The 22798-nt window shown below is 38.0% G+C and overlaps 1 protein-coding gene across 3 annotated transcripts in view; it reads left to right on the top strand.

Moving 5' to 3' along the window:
- Window positions 1-22798, top strand: part of NTM (neurotrimin) — a 964245-nt gene that overhangs the window by 325303 nt on the left and 616144 nt on the right. Inside the window, exon 1 of one of the 3 annotated variants that reach the window (XM_046017357.1) lies at window positions 16316-16356. The exons of the other annotated variants lie outside the window; for them this stretch is intronic. The gene's annotated coding sequence lies outside the window, so the exon portion shown is untranslated. Of the gene's footprint in view, window positions 1-16315; window positions 16357-22798 lie in introns of those variants that run through there. 3 annotated transcript variants of the gene reach the window in all.

Raw genomic sequence — 22798 nt, 5'->3', positions numbered from 1 at the left:
GTGATAGAGGCAAGAGTAAGGAGCCATAGGAAAGCACCAAGCCCAGGTGAATGGCACAACACGCTTCTGGCAGGAAGTTCATATTGAGCCCTAGAGATTAGGAGTGGGTGGTTGGGGGGGATTCTCCAGGATCACTGGTGAAAGCAGAAATCAATGACTGAGCACATGCATACGTGTGTGTGTGTGGGGGGGGGGTGGTCTGTGTGTGTGTGTTTGTGCTCATAGCTCTCGAAGACCAGGACTCTTCACCACATAAAGCTGGGAGATCACATTTGGGTTGGAAGCTAACTGAGGAGCTGGGAAATCCCCAGTGGTTGTTAATGCTGGGCACAAACTCTTGTGGTGGAATGGAGCAATTTGGTTAGCTGTGGTCCCCTCTCTCTAGGAGTTTGATTTAAAGTTATCTCACTTGTTATTTCTGATTGTATGGGTTACTATCTAAGGAATGGTCTTTCTTGGCCAGAGACTCAAAGTTTTATTGCATATATAAACATTTTCCTTTTTTTTTAAACTTCAGTAAGTTCCAAATGACAAGCCTTTACTCAGTACCTCAGATGATTTGTATGTCTATCAAGATGCATTCTTCCTAAGGATTTCTTCTCTTCTCCTTCTATCTTTTCTCCTTAAGAGATCTCCTCTTCGTCCATGACTTCTGTTATCATCTGTAAGTCCAGAACTCTAGTGTTTATATCTCAGGCCAAAATTTCCCTTCTTAGCTCCATTTGACCCAATTGCTTACTGGGTCATAATAATCTTCTTAGCCTGGCAATGACCCAGTTGTGTACTGGGCCATAATAGCAGCAAACACTTACCTAGCACTTACTCCGCCGGGTACCATTCTAAGCACTCTGTACATATGAACTCATTCAGTCTCCACAACAAACCTGAAAGGAAGGTACTAATGTTGTATAGCACTTTTGTGGATGCCTTCCAAGCACCCCAAACCCAGCATATCTAAAAGTGATGTCACAATCACTGTCCTGAAATCTGCACTGCATTTTTTCTATATTTCACATTTTACTAAATGATACCATCAGAACATTCCCACTAGGTACTCAAACATAAAACCTAGAATTCACCCTTAACCTTCACCATGTTCAATCTATATTCAGTCACCAAGTTTGCCCTTCCCCTAACTGCCCCATTTTTTTTTTTAAAGAAAAAGTAGCATTATGGGTTTGCTAAGAGTTTGGCTTTGAAGATAGACTATTTAGGTTTGAATCCTGGTTCTGACACTTAACAGCTACAAGTCCTTATGGAATTTACTTAAACTTTCTGAGCCTGTCTCAATGTGAGAATTAAATGAGTTAAAACATGTAATACATTTAGAATAGTGCTTGGAATGCAGTAATGGGATATTTCTTCATCTGTCTCAGTTTCCAGTTGGTGGATAGTATATTACACTAAAAAGAACAAGTGATTTGGTGACAGACCGACCTGGGTTTATATCCTTTTCTTGCCACTTACTTTATGTGTGACTCGATCGAATTGGTTAATTCAATGGGCTCAGTTTCTTTATCTGTAAAATGGAGATAATACTACCCACCCACAGGGCCATTGTGAGGAATAAATGAGAAACTCTATGCAAAGCTCCTCACTTAACACTTAGCATGTGATAGGCACTTAGTAAATGTTATTCCTCTTCTCCTCCAATCACTGCTGCTCTGCACTGTCATCCACTTCCAAGAAGAAAATAATTTGTTGCCAGAGAATCATCTGGGCCTGGTGGATGGGAAGGAAAGAGGGAGCAACTCAGCAGATTCTTCAGTTTTGCCATGAAGTGTAGGTTCAGAATCATGAGCAAGAATTGTGCCTTTGACATGCCCATCTCTCTCACTTTATATCCTTTTTTTGGGGGAGGGGGTTAAAGTTGAGTATGGAGTTAGCTTGTAAATTATGATCTATATTTTAACTGTACACTGATGTTCAATACACACATTCCTGAAAAACTACATTCTCTAGCTCTTTTTCCCTCTTCAGAACAAATACAGTGCATAGTGCCTTTCCATTTCCCAATTTAATGGTATGACATATGGTGTCATCCCCATAATGCTGGGCCCAGGGGGAAAACGGCTTAAACAAACACAGGGCTGTCCTCACCCCCTCAGGTGGAAGGCTAGGCAAGATATGGAAGGGGTAGAAATAGGACAGCTACACTGTCTGCGGGGCCCAGTGCAGAATGAAGATGTGGACCTCTTAGTCCAAAATTTTCAAGCATTTCAGGATGGCAGCAGCAGAGCACAAGCCAAACCCAAGGCCCTTTGAGCTTGGCATCCTGTAGGACTGCACAAGGCACACACCTCTGAGGCTGGCCCTAGTAGGGAAGACCTAGCTCTCTTTCCCATGGGTCGCTGTGGCCTCCCCTTGGATGCTTATAAATAGCCAAGACTTACTTCTTCACCCAGGGCTGTCTTTTACCCTTCACCCAACTCAAGCATCTGAAGATTACTTAAGAAGCAGATGCTTGTTAACATCCAACATCACATCTCTGATCTCTCCCTCACTGGGGCTCCATGTATTCTTTGAACCCCCAAATTATCTGTCACTGCTTCTCTAATGACTTTTCCTTCTTTTCTTGAAACACTAAAGATACTACCAATAAAAATGTGCTATTTTCGAAAGCCAATATTTAGTGAGCACTTATTTAATTCCATGTGAAGGGCTTTTAACATAATTTTCGTATTTAATCTTTAAAACCTTCTAGTCAGTAGATAATGTATAACTCCATTTCACAGATGAATTTATAGATTAGAGGGTCAAGTATCTTGTCCAAGGTCACGCAGTGACCATGTGATGGAGCTGGCATTAGAACCCTGGACCCTCCAATTCCAAAGCAAGGGAAGAGTGTTTGCAGAGTCTGAAAAGTGTGTAATAAGAGACACATAATGCAATCAAATGGCAAACAAAACAAAATACTATTAAGATGTCAGTTTTTCCTAAGAGATTTTCTGGTTTTAAGGCAATTCCAAAGAAATACTAATTGTTTTGTTTCATCTTGTTGGTGTAGCTGTTAGGGGAGAATATGTTCATTTTTAGCTATAGCCAAGAAAACTGCAACAGAGAAATCGAATGAATGGAGCGCAGGGCAAACAGCCCTGTATGCAAACAGCCCTGTATGGTTTTTTAAAAAATTTTTTGATTGAGGGACAATTGACATATAACATTATATCAATTTCTGGTGTAGAGCATGATTTAATATTTGTATACACTGCAAAATGATCTCCACATTAAGTCTAGTTTTCCCAGACACCATGTGAATCTTCGTGCTATGCATTATGGTATCACTGACTACAGTCACCATGCTATCCATTACATCCCCATGACTTCTTTATTTTATGACTCAAAATTTGTACCACTTGACCCCCTTCTTTCATTTCCTCGACTCCCCAACCCCCTCTCTGGAAACCACCAATCTGTTTTCTGTATCTATTTGTTTGGTTTGCTTGTTTGTATGTTTTTTAATGTTCTGCATATAAGTGAAATCACATGGTATTTGTCTTTCTCTGTCTGACTTAATTAACTTAGCATAATACCTTCAAGGACCATCCATGTTGTTTTGCATGGCAAGATTTTATTCTTTTTTATGACTGAATAGTATTCCATTATTTATATATATTATATACATGTACACATACATACATATACACACGTGTGCATATCCAATTATATATGTATATATACAATGTGTATATATCCACATTACAACTTCTTTATTCATGTATCCATGGGCACTTATGTTGCTTCCATATCTTGGCTATTATGAATAATACTTCAATGAACATAAAGGTGCATATATATATATATTTAAATTGATGTTTATAATTTTCTTCAGATAAATATGCAGAAGTAGAATTACTGGATTATCTTTTTTTTTTTCATTTTATTTATTTTTTCAGTGTAACAGTATTCATTCTTTTTGCACAACACCCAGTGCTCCATGCAAAACGTGCCCTCCCCATTACCCACCACCTGTTCCCCCAACCTCCCACCCCTGACCCTTCAAAACCCTCAGGTTGTTTTTCAGAGTCCATAGTCTCTTATGGTTCGCCTCCCCTCCCCAATGTCCATAGCCCGCTCCCCCTCTCCCAATCCCACCTCCCCCCAGCAACCCCCAGTTTGTTTTGTGAGATTAAGAGTCATTTATGGTTTGTCTCCCTCCCAATCCCATCTTGTTTCATTTATTCTTCTCCTATCCCCCTACCCCCCCATGTTGCTTCTCCATGTCCTCATATCAGGGAGATCATATGATAGTTGTCTTTCTCCGATTGACTTATTTCACTAAGCATGATACGCTCTAGTTCCATCCACGTCGTCGCAAATGGCATGATTTCATTTCTTTTGATGGCTGCATAGTATTCCATTGTGTATATATACCACATCTTCTTTATCCATTCATCTGTTGATGGACATCTAGGTTCTTTCCATAGTCTGGCTATTGTAGACATTGCTGCTATAAACATTCGGGTACACGTGCCCCTTCGGATCACTATGTTTGTATCTTTAGGGTAAATACCCAGTGAATTACTGGATTATCTAATAGTTCTAATTTTAATTTTTTGAGGACCTCCGTACTATTTTCCACAGCTTTTGCACCAATTTACATTTCCACAAATGTAATTTGTGGAAATTAGTGCACAAAGGTTCCCTTTTCTCCAAATCTTCACCAACACCTGGTGTTTCCTGTATTTTGGATAATAGCCATTCTGATAGGTGTGAGATGATATCCCATTGTGGTTTTGATTTGCATTACCCTGGTGATTATGGATGCGGAGCATTTTTTCATGTGCTTTTTGGCCATTGACATGTATTTTTTGATAAAATGTCTATTTAAGTTCTTTGCCCAATTTTAATTAAAATTTTATTAATTGATTTGTTTGCTTAGTCATTGAGTTGCTTGAGTTCCTTATATATTTTGGATATTAGCCCCTTATTGGATACAATATTTACAGATATTTTCTTCCATTCAGTAGGTTGCCTTTTAATATTGTTGATGGTTTCCTCTGCTGTGCAGAAGCTTTTTAATTTGGTGTATTTCATCTATTCATTTTTGCTTCTGTTGGCATTGCCTTTGGAGTCAGATTCAGAAATATATTGCCAAGGGCAATGTCAAGAAATTTACCACCTATGTTTTCTTCTAGGGTTTTATGGTTTCTGGTCTTATACTCAAGTCTGATCAATTTTGAGTTAATTTTTACATGGTATAAGAAAGTGCTCCAGTTTTATTCCTTTTCATGGGACTCTCTACTTTTCCCAACACCATTTATTAAATAGATAGTCCTTTCCCCATTTTATATTCTTGCCTACTTTGTTGCAATTTAATTGATCATATATGCATAGATTTATTTCTGGGATTTCCATTCTGTTCTATTGATTGATCTTTCTGTTTTTATATCAATACCATACTGTTTGATTCTATAGCTTTGTAGTACAGTTTGAGATTAAGCATGATGCCTCCAGCTTTGTTCTTTGTCAAGATTGCCTTGGCTATTCAGGAATTCTTGTGGTTCCATACAAACTATCTCTAACAGTTTTTTTGGTGGGGTCTTTAAAATTTTCTCTGTATAAACTTTGTATAAACTTGTTGTTCACAAGCAGTGGAGGTTTTATTTCCTTCTTTTCAAATTCAATGCCTTTTGTTTCTTTTTCTTGCCTAATTGTTCTGGTTAGGATTTCCAAAACTAAATTAAATAAAAATGGCGAGAGTGAGCACCTTTGTTATGATCTTTGAAAAAAGCTGGGTTTTCACCATTGAGTATGATGTCAACCATGGGCTTGGCATATATGCCCTTTATTATGCTGAGGTACATTCCCTCTGTTCCTGCTTCACCCAGAGTTTTTAATCATACATGGGTGTAGAATTTTGTCAAATTCTTTTTCTGCACCTGTGAAGATGATCCTATGATTTTTACCCTTCTATTTGTAAATGTGGTATATCATGTTGATAGATTTGCTGATGTTGAATTATCCCTGCATCCCTGGAATAAAGACCACTTAGTCATAACATATGAACATTTTAATGCAGTGTTGAATTCAGTCTGCTAATATTTTGTTGGGGATTTCTGCATCTGTGTTCATCTTCTTTGGCCTATATATATATTTTTTTCTTTTTTTGTGGCTTCCTTGTCTGGTTTTGGTATCAGGGTAACACTGACTTCATAAAATGAGTTTGGAAGCATTTCCTCTTCTTCAATATTTTTGGGAGAGTTTGAGAACAAAAGGTATTAAATATTGTTTGAATATTTGGTGAAGTTCGCCAATGAAGCCATCTGGTCCTGAACTTCCGTTTTTTGTTTTTGTTTTTGTTTTTTTAAGATTTTATTTATTTATTTGACAGACAGAGATCACAAGTAGGCAGAGATGTAGGCAGAGAGAGGAGGAAGCAGAATCCCTGCCTAGCCGAGAGCCCGATGCAGGGCTCGATCCCTGGACCCTGAGATCACTACCTGAGCCAAAGGCAGAAGCTTTAACCCACCGAGCCACCCAGGCTCCCCTGAACTTATGTTTCTGGGAAGTTTTGACTACTGATTCAATCTCCTTGCTGATAATAAGTCTACATAGATTTTATTTCTTCATGACCCAGCCTTGAAATATTGTTGTTTGGTGTATAATTGTTTCAAAGTAGTCTCTTACAATCCTTGTATTTTTTAGTATCAGTGTTAACTTCCTCTGTTTTATTCTTGATTCTATATATTTGAACCATCTCTGTTTTTTTTTCTTATCGAATCTAGCTAAAGTTTTGTCGGTTTTGTCTATCTTTTCAAAGAACCAACTGTTAGTTTCATTGATCTTTTCTACCGTGTTTTTAGCCTCTATTTCATTTACTTCCTCTCTGCTCTTTATTATTTCCTTCCTTCTACTAATTTTGAGGCTTCATTTTCTTCCCTCTTTTTCTAGTCCTTTTAGGTTTAAAGTTAAATTGTTTACTTGAGAATTTCTTGTTTCTTGAGGAAGGCCTGCATTGCTGCATCCCATAGATTGTAGCATGTTGTATTTTCATTTGTCACCGGATATTTTTTGTTTTCTCCTTTGTTTCTTGTTGACCCATTGGTTATTCAGTGATGTGTTGTTTACTTTCCACATATTTGTTATTTCTCCAGTGTGTGCATGTGTGTGTGTGTGTGTGTGTGTGTGTGTGTGTGTGTGTGTGTGAGCTTCATATGACTATGGCCTGAAAAGATGCTGATATGATTTCAGTTTTCTTACATTTATTGATATTTGTTTTGTGGCTTACTGCATGATCTACCCTGGGGAATGTTCCATGTGCACTGGAGAAGAATGTACATTCTGCTGGTTTTGGATAGAATGTTCTCTCTTACATATATCTATCAAGTCCACATGGCCTAAAGTTTTGTTTAAGGTTGATGTTTCCTTATCCATTTGCTTTCCAGATGATCTAAGTTTTGATGTAAGCTGGGTATTAAAGTCCCCTACTAGTATTGTACTGCTGTCCATTTTTCACTTTATGTCTGTTAATATTTGTTTTATGTATTTACTGCTTCTATGTTGGGTGCATAAATATTTACAAATGTTATGTCTTCTTGCTGGATTGACCCCTTCATCGCTATGTAATGCTTATCTTCATTTCTTGTTATAGCCATTGCTTATCACACCTATGTCACATCTGTACTGTGAATGTTGTTTCAACTGATGTTGTCCCTTCAACTATCTTCACTTTTCATGATTATTTAATTTATTATTTTTTTATTTTTCTTTTCTCTTTCTTTTTCTTTTCTTTTCTCTTTTTGGCTTAATTCCATTGCTCTGTGTTCCAGGTCATTGATCCTTTCTTGTGCTTCATCTAGTCTGCTATGAAACCCTCCAGTGTATTTTTCAATTCAATTATTGTATTCTTTAGCTCTGTGTTTTCTTTGGTACTTTCTTACATTTTCTGTCCCTTTGTTGATGTTCACTCTGTGTTGATCCATTCTTCCTCTGAGATTGTGAACACCTTAATGGCCATTCTTGTGAACTCTTTATCAGATAAAGTACTTATTTCTGTTTCATTAAATTTCCTTCCCTTCCCCCAGAGTTTTATCTTGCTCTTTCACTTGGAATATATTCCTCTGTTTTCTCATTTTGCCTGACTTTCAGTGTTTGTTTCTACATATTAGGTACAAGAGTTGCCTCATCCATCCTTGAAGGAGTGGTCACAGGAAGGCTGGGCGTGTGTTTCAGTTTGCTATCTGTGATGTCCCCTGGGGGTGGTAGCCAGCCAACAACTGTTTCTCTGACTGTTTCAGTTTCATGGGACCCAGAAACAGAATCCTCCCTCTTGCAGTGACCAGAGCCAAGGGTTCAAGGAGCACTTGTGTGGGTTACCTGGACCTGCCAACTTTGGCAGTACCACGAGGAATGCCGGGGCAGAAAAAGCCTGCTCACAGGGTTTAGCAGACCAGGGCTATGGGAAACTGCCGTAGTTTTGCCTATTTGAAATCATTTTAAAAAACTATAGTAATATAAACTGTGGAGTTCTGGCATGAGAATCAATAGAATGATATATGTAACATAATTGATTGTCCAGCAATACTGTTACAAAATGTAAAATTTTTTTGCGTGAATATGACAATTTCAGAAATCAGGTAAGAAAGGGGTATCCAATAAGTAGTGTAGATTTTTCTAATAGTGAAAAATCTATATAAAGCCCAACTCCAAAATAAATTATAATTAGACTACAGAGCAGCAAGTAAAATACAAAATCATTAAAACTGGAAGCGAATATGAGTAAATCTCATGGATTTAACTGGATGGAGAACATCTGTCTGTGTGCAAATGCAATGACATAATAAGGGAGGAAAGACCAATACATTAAAATTAAGTCTTTCTGTATGTCAAACAAAAATGTAGAAGCAAACAAAGTGGGTAAATATTTTTAACACAGCAAACTCTTCTGTCTTTACTACATGATGAACTGCGAAAATCAATAAGAAAAACATAAATATTTCAATAGAAAAATAAGCAAAGACTGAAAAACTAGTTAAAAAGATGTAACTGATCAAGAAATAGAACAAAAACCTCTGATCGCTTTTCATCAAATAAATTCAAATTAATTATAGTTTAGATACGCTTCTTTTTGCCTCACAAATTGGCAGAGGTTAGAAAAATGTTAACTCTCTTAGCAGTGGGTATGCTCAAACACTACTATTGGAGATATAAGCTGAAAAGCAGTTTGGCTGCACACAACAAAGGTATTAAAATATCTATGTCATTTTACTTGGTGTTCCCATTTATAGGATTATATCCTGGGGTGGTTAAAATATTACTAATACAAGGTTTTTATGAAAGACTATTTTTTGCAGTTCTATAAAACAACAAGAGTAGACACAACCTAACTGCCCAGCCTTAGAAGAATGGTTATATGCAGTAAGTATGATGAAAAATGATGAAAACTAGGAAGTCACACGTTTCATTTATTCATCAAAAATCTACTGAGGACTGTCTGTGTTTTCAAAATGGTTTTAAACCTTGGGAATGCATTAGTGAGCCAAACAACAAAACGCCCTGCCCTTGGGAGCTTATATTTCTGTGGAGAGAAAATAGATCAAAAGTATAACATAAATAAGTTATAGCAAATTCTGGAAGATGGTAAGTGCTAAGAAGAAAAATACAGATGAGTAGGTGATGGGGAGTGACAACGATTGAGGGGCAGTGGATTATCATGGTTGGCCTCACTTTGAAGGTATTATTTGCACAAAAAATGAAGGTAATGATGGAGTAAGCTTTGTGGACATCTCAGGGGGAAGAAAGCATTTCAGGGCCTCCTGGGTTGCTCAGTCAAGTGTCCGCCTTCGGTTCAGGTCCTGACCCTGGAGTCCCAAGATCGAGCCCCAGGTTGGGCTCCCTGATAGCAGGGAGACTGCTTCTCTCTCTCCCTCTGTCCCTCGCCTGCTCCTGCTCCTTCTCTCTCTCTCTCAAATACATAAATAAAATCTTTTAAAAAATAAAATAATTTAAATAAGGATTGCATAGATGAAAAGAGACTGAAAATGGTATGAATGGGAGCTTGTCTAGTGTGTTTGAGAACGGTGGGGAAGCCAGTGTGGAACAGGTGGGAGGATGGGAGACAATGAAGACAGAGGTAGGGCAGAGAGGAGGCAAGAAAGGTGCCTACCTAAGAGTTGGGTTTTGTAGGCCACTGTAAGGACTTCGGATTTTATTCTACGTGAATGAAAATCCATTGACAATTTCTGAGCAGAGGAGTAGCATGAAATGACATGTTTCAAATATTGTTCCTTTTTCTCTATTGTGTTTAGATTTCAGGGGCCAGAGTAGAAACAGGGAGACTCTTTTCAATAATCCAAGAAAGGGATGGCAGTTAAAGCAGTGAGGTGGTAGGATAGATACAATGCTTATTCTGAAGGAAAATGAAGTAGGATTTCCTAAAGGGTATGTTGACAGCTGTAACTGAAAGACAGGAGTCAAGCTGACCTAAAAGTTTTTGGCCCAAGCATCTGAAATAATGGTATTGCCATTAACATAGATGGGAAATGTTGATTAAGGAAGTTAACATGTTGAACTTTGAGTCATTAGTTAACCATTCAAGTAGAGTGGTTGAACAGACAGTTGGTAAGGTGAGTCTGCAGTTCAAGGCAGAAGTCTCTCAGGATTGACACATTTGGGAGGAATCAGCATATACATTACATTCGAAGCTCTAAACTTGGGTGAGATCACAAAACAAAGTATAGAAGCAAAAGAGCAGCTACCCAGAGTGTGAGCCTTAGGAATTCCACCACAGAGAGAGTAGGGGAGGCAGAGGAACCAGGAAAGGGGGTTAAGAGGGAGTAATCTTTGGGATAGATGGAGAAAGCAAAAGCAAAAAAGGAGAGTATGGTATCCTGCAGGACAAGGGAAGAAAGTGTACTGTAAAGAAAAAATGATCAGTGATACGAAATGCTGCTATGTCAAGTGTCATGAGGACTCAACACTGGATGCAATGTAGAAGTCATTAGGAATGATCTTCACAAGGTCAACCATTGTGGAGGCCATTAGTGATCTTGACAAGAACAGTGTCAGTGTGGTGGGGGCAAAAAGAGTGACAGAGAGGAAGGCAATTGGAGACAGAAAGTCTGAACTAACTCATCACTGGTGTACAGAAGCCATCTCCTTTCACTAACTCAGAGACAATTTTCAGCTCTTTCTCCCATATCATCAATCTTCTCCTTTCCCTGGATCACTCCTATCAACATACAACTATTCTACAATTACTCCTGTTTCCAAAAACAACTTAATGACCTAGGAAAATGCTCAGGATATCTTGTTGAATAGACCACATAACACCATATAATATACTCAGAGTCATGCTGTCATCTACCCAAACACAAGATTCAGCCTATTTCCCTTAATCCACTAAGCCAGTGGTTCTCAAAGGCTAATCCCCAGACAACACCATCAACAGCATCTGGGAATTTATAAGAAATGCAAATTTTATGGCCCAGCTCCAGACTCAGTGAATCTGAAACTCTGGGGGGCAGGGCCAGTGCCTGTGGTTTATAAGGCTTCCAGGCCATTCTGACACCTCTTTAGGAAAGCACAAGGCTAAGAATTTAGTCATTCTTTGTATGGGAAAACAAGAATGTCATGCTGCACCCTGGGTGTATAATTATAAAGAAATGGAAGTTTTTAGAGTAACAAAATAGAAAATAGTTGAGTACATGTTCTAAATATAAACTACACAATGCCATACACACAAGTGAAAGAGAGAGAGAGAAAAGATAACAATCCGGCTAAGCACAAAAGGGTATTGTTGCCACTTAGCTGTGATAAAGTTCTGTTTCTAACCATTTACTTTATTGTCCTCCTCCTATCTACATGGTTCAGCCTAGTCTGTCTTAACTTAGCCTCAGCTATTAAGTGAAGTCCAAATGTTAAATGCCTCATTAACACTTCCTGCCACCAGGAGCAATTGTGTCTGGAGTGATTTTTTTTTTAACTTCCTAGGCCCAATTCATTATTTTCTATCTTTTAGAGAACTAGTCTCTAAAAAAAAAAAAAAAAAAAAAAATCTCTCTTCCTGAGTATTTTCTCTTTTCTCCCCAGGGAAGTGTATACTACAGGTAGGGACAGGTAGGCAAACATACCCTCTTCTCCTTGTGCTTCCAAGTCTTACTCAGGCCCGCTCCCCTCACTATAGAAGGAATTCAAACGTGCCAAAATATGGAAGAAGTAACTGCCACAATTAGGAATAGCACAGATGTAGGGCACATGGCTTATATCTTCATAGAGCATTGCCCTTCCCTAGTGCTCCCTAGTCCGTTGTCACCCGATATCTGTGACACATTGGATACCACATTGCACTTGTCCATCTTCCCCAGCCTTTGCCATTTCCTGTGGCCGAGACACAAGGCAGAATGGTCTGAGTGGTGCTATTTCACCGGATTTATGCTCATTGACATTTATTGAATCCGGCTCCTTAATTTCAGAAGCAGAAGCAGTCCTAGAACCATACTTGTTTTATAAATGTTTTCAATGATCAAAGAAGCAAGATCTGTTTATTCATGAAATTATGCCACGTGGTTCAGGGAAATGCACAACAAATGCTAGTTTCTAGGAGCTAATGGCATAAGACAGATAAAAGGGTAATTATGAAATATGTGGTCATTAACTAGGGAGCAGACCACTCTCAAATACCAATGCCTGAACTAAGACAGGATTCTGTTTCTCTCTCACTTGACATTTCAGAAGTAAGTAGGCTAAGGCCCCACAGCTGCTCTGTCATCTCCAACACTTGCTCTCCATGATTTTTCTAATTTTCACCAATTCCCAGTGAGTAAAGAGGAGGGAAAAATAGAGCAAGCAATGTACATTTCTTTTGCTTATATGCCATTGGCTCAAACTTAGTCACATGACCATACCTACTGTATGAAGACTGGGAAATGTAGTCTGTAAGCATATAGCAGTTGCCCAACTAACATAGGAAATAGGGAGATATCGTTTCTTTCTTTTTAATTGAAGTATAATATAATATTATATATTGGCATGCAATATTATATTGTCTTCAAATGTAAAACATGATTGGGCATCTGTGTCCATTGCAAAATGATCACCATGATGTCTAGTTACCACCTGTTACCATAGAAGGTTAATGCAAAATTATTGACCATATTCCCCATGCTGTACATTGCATCTTTATGACTTAATATTTTCCAACTGAAAGTTTGTACTTTCCTTACCCATTTCACCCTCCCTTAACTCTCCTAATCCCCCTCCCTCTGACCACCAATCTTTCCTCTGTACCTACAAATCTGGGTTTCATTTTGTTTTCTTTGTTTGTTTTGTTTTTCAGATTCCACAGGTAAGTGGAATCATGTAATATTTGTCTTATTTCTGAATGATTTTACGTGGTATAATATGCTCAAGGTGCATCCACATTGTTGCAAATGGCAAGGGTTCATTTTTTTTTTTTTTTTTATGGCTGAGTAGTAGTATTCCGTCATCTATCAATGAGTATATTGTTTCCATATCTTGGCTATTATAAATAACGCTGCAATGAATTTAAGGATGCATATATCTTTTTAAAGTAGTGTTTTCATTCTCTTCAAAGAGATACCTAGTAGTGGAATTGATGGATCCTGTCGTAGTTTGATTTTTAATTTTTTGAGGAACCACTATACTGTTTTTCAGTTTGCATTCCCACCAACAATGCCTGAGGGTTCCCTTTTTCCAGATCCTTGCCAACATTTGTTATTTCTTATCGTTTTAAAAATAGCCATTCTGACAAGTATAAGGTGATATCTCATTGTGGTTTTGATTTGCATTTCCATGATGATTAGTGATGTCGAGCATCTTTTTAATGCGTCTGTTGGCCACCTGTATGTGTTCCTTGGAAAAATGTCTATTCAGATCCTCTGCCCATTTTTTAAATTGAATTGTCTAGGAATTTTTTTTTTTTGGTAATTGAGTTGTATAAGTTCTTTATATATTTTGGATAGCAACCTTTTATCAGATACATGATTTGCAAATATCAAGAATTGGTTTCTAGTACTAAAAGAAAGAAAGGTGTTTTGGAGGCTGTTTTAGTTTTCTGTGGCTGCTATAACAAATTACCACAAACGGGGTGACTTAACACAACAGAAATTTATTTTCTCACAGCTCTGGAGGCTGGAAGTCTAAAATAAAGGTGCTGAGAGGGGTGGTTTCTTCTGGAGACTTTGAGGGGGGGCCTCTGTTCCAATCTTCCTGCTGCCTTCTGGTGGTTGCCTGTAATCTTTGGTGTTCCTTGGCTTATGCACATATCACTGTATCACTCCAGTATCTTTGTCTGTCTTCAGATGGTGTTCTCCTCTCTAGTGTGTCTCTCTAAATCTCCCTCTCCTTTCTTATATGAAGATACCAGTAATTGTGTGTGGGACCACTCTAATCCAGTATGATCAAAGATCAGAGGTGAGGAGGCTGTTTTCTTCCAACACGCCTTTCCTTGGCTTGGAGATGACCACCTTCCTCCTGTGTGCTCATGGCCTTTCCTATTTGAGCACACCCCTGGTAAATGTGTGTGTGTCTAAATTTCTTCTCATTAAGACACAATCATATTGTATTTGGGTCCACACTAAAACTTCATTTTAACTTCATCACCTCTTTATAGGCCCTATATCTCTAAATAAAGTCACACTCTGAGGCAGTAAGTGTTCTGACTTCAAAATATGGATTTTGTAGGAAAGCAATAAAATATAACACTAAGTCTTAATTTGATTCCTTCTGAAAAAGTCCTATATCCAAATAACATCACATAAACAGGTATTTGGGGTTAGGACTTGAACATGACATAATTCAACTCACCACAGGAGCTATTAGAAGTACCTTGCATATTATGTCAGCAGTGAATGCAATTTTATTTAAAGGACAGATTCACAACGAAGAGGCAGTGCAAAGATGGAGACTGTTAAGAATTCCTTTTCCCATGTGCACCAAAATTGCACTGGGGAAAGCATAAATTCCTTGTGTAGTAGATCCAGCAATATTTCCCAAAAGAAAGTCAGTTTGCAGAGTTTGGGAAAAACCTAGATCGAAGGTGAATAGGACAAATAGGCAGGAAGATTTATTTTAGCACTTCAGGCAATTTCCTCCACCAATCATTATTTGTTATTTTTATGTACATTTAACCACTTTATGAGGTGTAGTTGATATGCAATAAACTGCACATATTTAAGCGTGACAATTGATTGTTTTTAATGTGTCTGTTCGCTTGTGAGTTTCGTTGATGTCTAGTTACCATATACCCTCCTTCCTGTTAACCACCTCCCCACAGATGCAACCACTGATCTTTCTGTCCCCATAAATTAATTTGCATTTTCTAGAGTTCTATATATATATATATTTTAAAGATTTTATTTATTTGACAGACAGAGATCACAAGTAGGCATAGAGGCAGGCAGAGAGAGAGGAGGAAGCAGGCTCCCCACTGAGCAGAGAGCCTGATGCAGGGCTCGATTCCGGGACCCTGGGATCATGACCTGAGCCGAAGGCAGAGGCTTTAACCCACTGAGCCACCCAGGCGCCCCAAGTTCTATATATTTTGATTCACACAGTACTTATTTGCTTTTGTATGACTTTACTCACCATAATTATTTTGAGATTCTATGCACGTTGTTTATCAGTTTATCAATAGGTCATTCTTTTTGATTATTGAGTAGTGTTTCATTGTAAGAATAAACAAGACTTTGTATGGTCCATGGTTTTATTTCTCTCTTTTTAAAAAAAAAAAATATTTTTTTTTTATTGGCGGTGGGAGAGAGAGCACAAGTAGGCATAGCGGTGGGCAGAGGGAGAGGGAGAAGCAGGTTTTCCTCTGAGCAGGAGCCCAACGCAGGGTTCCTCCCCAGAACACTGGGATCATGACCAGAACCAAAGGCAGACGCTTAACCGACTAAGCCACCCAGGTGCCCCGCTGTTATTTCTCTTGAGTAAATAACTAGGAGTAGAATTGTTCAACTATATAGTAAGTGTCTGGTTAACTATTAGGGAAATAATTAGAATTATACTCATCCTAATAAGGAGGTAGTGGTATCTCATTGTGGTTTTCATTTGAATTTCTCTAATAACTAATAAAGCTCAGCATCTTTTTGTATGCTTATTTGCTAATTGTATATATTCTTTGGTATTATAGCTGTTCAAATCTGTTTTTACTGAGTTGCTTTATTTCTTACTTTTGAATGTGAAAGTTCTTTATATATTCTGGATCTAAGTTCTTTAGCAGATATAGGATTTGAAATACTTTTTCTCCGTCTATGGCTTATCTTTTCATTTTCCCAACAGTGCCCTTAAAGGAGGAGAGATTTTAAATTTTGCTGAAACCCAATGTGTCGTTTTTTTCTTTTATAGATTGTGTTCTGGTATCACATCTCAGAAATCATCACCTAACCCAAGGTCAGAAAGGTTTTTTTCTTATGCTTTTTTTAAAAAAAGATTTTACATTTAGGTGTTTGATACATTTTGAGTTATTTTTGTATATAGTGCAAAGAATGGATTGAATTTTTTTTGAAAGCTATAGATACCTTATTGTTTCAGCACCATTTGTAGAAAAGATTGTATCTTTTCTCCATTGCAAAACAAAACAAAAACAAAAAGGCAGCTTTTATAACTGTGGGTCAATTTCTGGACTCTGTTTTGTTCCATTGATCTATTTTTCTGTCCTTTTACTAGTACTACACTGTTTTGCTTTCTGTAACTCTGTAACAGGTCTTCAAATCAGGTGATGTTAAGCCCCCAACTTTTTCTTCCTCAAAATTGTTTGGTGATTTGTTGTGTTTTGTATCTCCATGTAGATTTTAAAAATCAGTTTGTCAATTACTACAAAAATAAAGCAATATTTGGGGATTATAATAAGTCTACATTAATTTTGAGAAAATTGACATCTAAAAGTAATGTCTGTGACTGACTCAGTATATGTTTCTATTTATCTAGGTCTTCTTTAATTTAGTTCAGCTATGTTTTATAATCCTCAATGCACAGGTCTTGGGTATCCTTTGACAGGGCTAGCCCTAAGTACTTAAATTGTTAACAATTTTGGGGCACCTGTGTGGCTCAGTTAGTTAAGTGTCTGCCTTCAGCTTAGGTCATGATCTCAGAGTCCTGCGATTGAACCCCACATTGGGGGGGTCCCTTCTCAGTGGGAAACTTATTTCTCCCTTTCCCTCCTTCTCTCCCCCCTGTTCATGCTCTCTCTCTCTCAAATAATTAAAATCTTTTTAAAAGAAAATAAATAAATAAGTAAATTGTCAAAACATTTTTGAATGGTATTATTATTATTTTTTTTTAAATTTATTTACTTGATCACAAGTGGGCAGAGAGGCAGGCAGAGAGAGAGAGGGAGGGAAGCGGGCTCCCCACTGAGCAAAGAGCCCGATGTGGGGCTTGATCCCAGGACCGTGAGATCATGATCTGAGCCGAAGGCAGAGGCTTTAACCCCTGAGCCACCCAGGCGCCCCTGAATGGTATTATTTTTTAATTTAAATTTCAGATCATTTATTGGCAGCATATGGGAATGCAACTGATTTTGCATGGAATGTTTCATCTGGCAACATTTCTACACTCATTAGTTATAATAGCTTTTTTATAGATTTCATCAGATATTCTATAATGCCAATTACGTCATCTGCAAATAAGTTTTACTTCTCCTTTTTCTATTTCAATGGCTTTTATTTCTTGTTCTTGCCTTATTGCATTGGGTAGAACCTCCAGTACAAGGCTGAATAGAAATCATGTAAATAAACATGCTTGTCTTTGATTTTACAAGAGAAACAATATATCCTGATAACCAATGGTTTTTCACAGATGCTTTTTATTAGATAGAGAAAATTTTCTTAATTTGCTGAGATTTTTTCCCCCTTAAGCAGGAATGGATGTTAGGCTTTGTCAAATGCTTTTCTCCTTATTTTTTGGGATAATATGCTTTTCTTATTTTAGTTTATTAATGTTGTGGATTATATTGATTTTTTTTTTAATATGATACCGAACTTGTTTTCCTGGAATAAAACTTGCATGGCCCTGATGTATCCTTTTTATATATTACTGAATTTAATTTATTGAAATTTTGTCTAGAAGATTTGCATATATGTTCATGAGGGGTATTGTTCTGCAGTTTTATTTTTTTTAATGTCCTTTTACAGTTTTGGTGTCAAGATAATGCTGGACTCATGGGATAAATTGGGATTTTTCTCTTTGCTTTAATTTCCTGGAAGAATTTGTGTATAATTGATATTAATTCTTCCTTAAATATTTGGTGAAATTCACCAATGAAATTTTTTTGGCTTACATGTTTTTTTGTTTGTTTCTTTGTTTTTTGCTTGTTTTGTTTTGGTTTTTGGGTTTTTGTTTTTGTTTTTTGTTTTTTTTGTGTGTGGGATAGTTTTTGTCTACAAATTCAGTTTCCTTTGGATCTTACTTTTAAGATTTATTAAGTGAGATCAATGCAGTGTTAAATGGTGAGCACCGACCCCCACCCCCGCCCCACCACAAAGGCAAGGTACTTAAGAGTACTTGATTCAGTGGCTCAAGAATCTTAATTTTTCTCAAATGGCTGATAGGAAAAGACACTATACCTTATCCTTTATGAGTGCTGGACACTGTTTCCTCCAATCCTCTGCATGATTCTTTCCCCAGACTTTGTGAATTTTATCCCATCCATGCACTGACTACTGTGAATACCAAAGCAGTCCTCTCTAGGTCTCTGGAGTTCTCTCTCTGGGCAGGCATTCTCCTCCCTGGTATTCTGTTCTGAGAACTCTGCTTTCATTTCCCTGATCTCTTAGCTGTTTGATTTAGGGAGTCCTCTGGGCTCTGCCTGATTACTCCCTCCCTGCACTGTGCTTGGGATCTCTCTCCAGGCGGTTAGCTGGGACAATTGTAGGGCTAACCTCATTTGGTTTTCCATCTCTCAGGGATTACTATCTTTCAGTGCCTGATTTCCAGTGTCTTGAAAGTCAATGACCCGTTTATTTTGTGCTTCTTGCTGGTGTTACTGTTGTTTCAGATAGGAGGGTAATCTGGTGCCTGTCACTCCCTCTCAGCCAGAAGCAGAAGTCAGCTGTTTGCTTTTTTTTTTTTTAATGTTTTTTTTTTATAGATTTTATTTATTTATTTGACAGAGAGAGAGATCACAAGTAGATCAGAGAGTCAGAGAGGCAGGCAGAGAGAGAGGAGGAAGCAGACTCCCCGCGGAGCAGAGAGTCCGACGCGGGGCTCGATCCCAGGACCCTGAGATCATGACCCGAGCCGAAGGCAGCGGCTTAATCCACTGAGCCACCCAGGCGCCCCCAGCTGTTTGCTTTTGAAGCTAAGGAAATCCATGCAGTGTAGCCCAGGAAAGGCAGCTCTTTGGCTGTGCCAGCTACATAATGCTGGAGAGCACATTCAGGGAAAAGGGTAAATGTAGAACTCTTAATAATCCATAGCAGTGAAAGCCGCCATAAAGTATGCAAAGATCACATGGAGGTTTGCTCACAATGGAAGCATGAGAACCCATAGCCTTGCAGGCTTAATATGGTAGAAAGGACACCGCCTCAAGAGGCCCAAGACAGAGAAATAATAAGTTTCTGAATGGTCCTTTGAGTGCTGTAGGAACTTGACAACAAGCCGTTTCATGCCTGTGATTCCAAGCTAAAACATGCTACTTATTTGCTAAGTGTGGATGCATTTATGGAGGCCAAGGGGACCCTGTTTATTTTAAGCATCCTGTTGTGCTCCATCAATACTAATGGGGGTTGAGGAGCCAAATCATCACGCGTTACATCCGCTGGGAAATTCACTCTTCAAGATCTAAATGGAAAAGTAACAAAAGCTTCAACTTTAGGATACACTCATAAGGGGGCAAGTTGCAAATAATTAGAAATCACTGTGTTCTAAGTATGCCCAGATTGTGGGCTGTTTTTTTTTGTTTTTTTGTTTTTTTTTTCTGCAAGATGTCATTCTCATACTCATGTTCATTTCACCTTGAGTATATTTTTGGTGTAAGTTGTCTTAAAAATTCTTCATGGGGGAAAAACATAGGCCCTTGCCCAGGTGTTCAGTGGGTGTTTCCTTAGAACAAAGAAACATTATGATTCAAAAAAGATGACCGACACAGGCCACAGATACTACTGTTTCAGTTGACATTTTTTTTTTTAGAAAGACATTTGAGAAGTTGCCCATTATTGTATGTCTACATTATGCCAGGCAGTGTGCTAGGTGCTTGACAGTTATTGCTTTGAATTCTCACAAGCATGTGTGACAACATGATCTCAAATTTATGGAGAGGTAAGTGGAGACTCAGAGAGGCCATACCTTTGTTAAATGCAGTGTGTCTACCTTTGAATATCAAACTACTTGTTTACACAGCCTGAAGAATACTTAGCTTTGGCCTGATCTGCATTAATTTATTCTGCAAGGTAATTCTGGAAAAACAAATCTCTTAGGCTTTGGAATCAGACAATATAATATTTGTAAGGTTGACTCAACACACCCCTCCCCCCAGTAAATAATTCATTCATTTGACAGATGCGTCCTGGGTGTTATGAGGTGGATGGGGCAAATAGACAGACTGAACTCTTACTAAGTAAAACTGGAAGCCTAGTGATGGTGGCAATGTGGAGATTCAAACTCAATTTAGCCTATCATCTGTGCCTGAACTCTTTCTGCAACATTGTCTTGCATTGCTGATATAATTTTGCATCATGTTGACTGCCATCAAGCTAATGAACAATTTTGACTTCAGAGTATATTACAGAGGTTTAAAGTATGGACTATGAAATAAGCTGCTGGAAATCATGCCCTACCTCTGCTCCTTACTGTCTAAGAGATCTTGAGTACATTATGTACCCTGTCTTTGTCTCAACATCTTAATGATGAAATGGGAACAATAAGAAGTACCTACATTATAGGGGTTTTGTAAGGTTTAAATAAGCAGAGCACTTGGGTGAATGCTTAGTCCACTGTAAATACTTAAATAACCATTGTGACCATCTGTTTCTTCCCAGTTTGTACACAAAAATACTTTAGATATGGAAGATGTTTTTCTTTTCTATATAAAAACTAGAGCAATGTTAATCAATGATTTTAGAATTCGAAAGAACACTAGAAAATATCTTTTAAAGTACATGCTCTTGGGACGCCTGGGTGGCACAGTTGGTTAAGGGCCTGCCTTTGGCTCAGGTCATGATCCTGGGATCCTGGAATGGAGCCCCGAGTAAGGCTCCCTGTTCAGGGAAAAGTCAGCTTCTCCCTCTCCCTCTACGACTCCCCCCTGCTCATACTCTTTTTCTCTTTCTCTTAAATAAATAAAATCCAAAAAAAAACATACATATTGTTGTTACCCTCCAAAAAAAAACTCTTCCTGCTCAGTTAAGACAAATGACCCTAAGAAACCAGAATATCCCGGCTAATTAGCAGAAGAATTATTACTAGATCTCAGGAGACTGCAGGATTTATTTTTCCTTTGTAATTGTCTTTCTCAAATTTCATCTTAGCACCATGATTTAGACAAAATATACTCCTCATTCCTCTAGTTAGGGGCTGGGTGGCTTAGGGCACATTATCTAAACTTTCTGAGCTTTAGTTTTCTCATCTATAATAGAGATATTATAATCCTAATCCCTCACTAAGATTTTGTGATCATGAAATGAAAGTGCTTATAATAGATTGAGCACATTATAAGTACTCAATAACTATTATGTATGCACAGTGGCTAAGAGCACTGGCTTTGGAATAAAGTTTGCCTGAACATAAATCCCACCTCCATCTACCAAGCTGAAAGTTACTCAACATCCCTAAACCTCCTCTCAGTCTCTTAATCTGTGCAGTGAGGATTGCATTGCCTCGCTCTTTGTGTTGTTGTGAGGAGTAAAGAAAATAATGCTTGCAAAGCATCAAACCACAATGCTTGGCATACAATGTTCAATACAAAATAACAGATGCAAGTATAATTATAATCACTCTCATTATTTTTTCAATCATCTGGTCTCCATTGTGTCCATATCATTATGTGCTTAACTAAAGTTCTCCAAGGTTGTAGACATGCACACCACTTCCCTGAACATTGGTAACAGTGTATTCTGGATGTCCAGACAGTCATTTTTCCCCTCACAAACCATAACCAGTGAAAGTGAATGGTTCGGCATGAAAGTGACGGAATGCTCATTGCCTGATTGTCAAAAGGAAAACTTGGGTGAAATTCTGTTGATATGGACTTTTTACTATAAGGCAAAATTCCGAGGTAACTCTCCAAGACATGCATAATTGGATACACATTTTAATTTAGAAACATACAGAGTTCAAGATCTTGGCTAACCCTTACAGAGAGTGAAGGAGGAAGATGCAGGATAATGTATTGATGGAAGTAAATATGCTGATGCTGATGTTTTATTTTGTACTTTCTAATAGATTCTACTAATGAGGATTACAGTGATGATTACAGCGTGGTGCCTGATTCATCTGGTTTAGCATCAACAAACTTGGAGGGAGCTTCAGGGCCACTAGAGAGTGTAAGGATCACAGTTAGAGTCAGTAGGCCCTAAATAAGATCATTTCAAGCCCACCAGAGCTATTTCTCCTCTCCATGATTTGCTGGTCGGAGATACTCTCTTTCCTTTATCTATTGCTGGTTTCACACGATTGCAGTATCTATAGTGTGCATCTTTAATTTCCAATTTTCTCAATGAAGAATGAGAACCCAGAAAGGTTAAGTGAAATGTTTAAAGCCTCCCAGTTGATTAACAGAGAGGAAAGGTTAGATTCCAACCGTTTGACCATAACTTACATTATTACTATCTTAAAATCCCAATAGTTAGCATTTGCTACTATTTTTTCATTTTCAGGACAGGAACCTCTCTGCCCA

Source organism: Meles meles, chromosome 8, assembly GCF_922984935.1.
Source record: "Meles meles chromosome 8, mMelMel3.1 paternal haplotype, whole genome shotgun sequence".
NCBI classification, from domain to species: Eukaryota; Metazoa; Chordata; class Mammalia; order Carnivora; family Mustelidae; genus Meles; species Meles meles.
The sequence above is the reverse complement of the archived record's forward strand: the minus strand, read 5'-3'. Positions and strand labels throughout refer to the sequence as shown.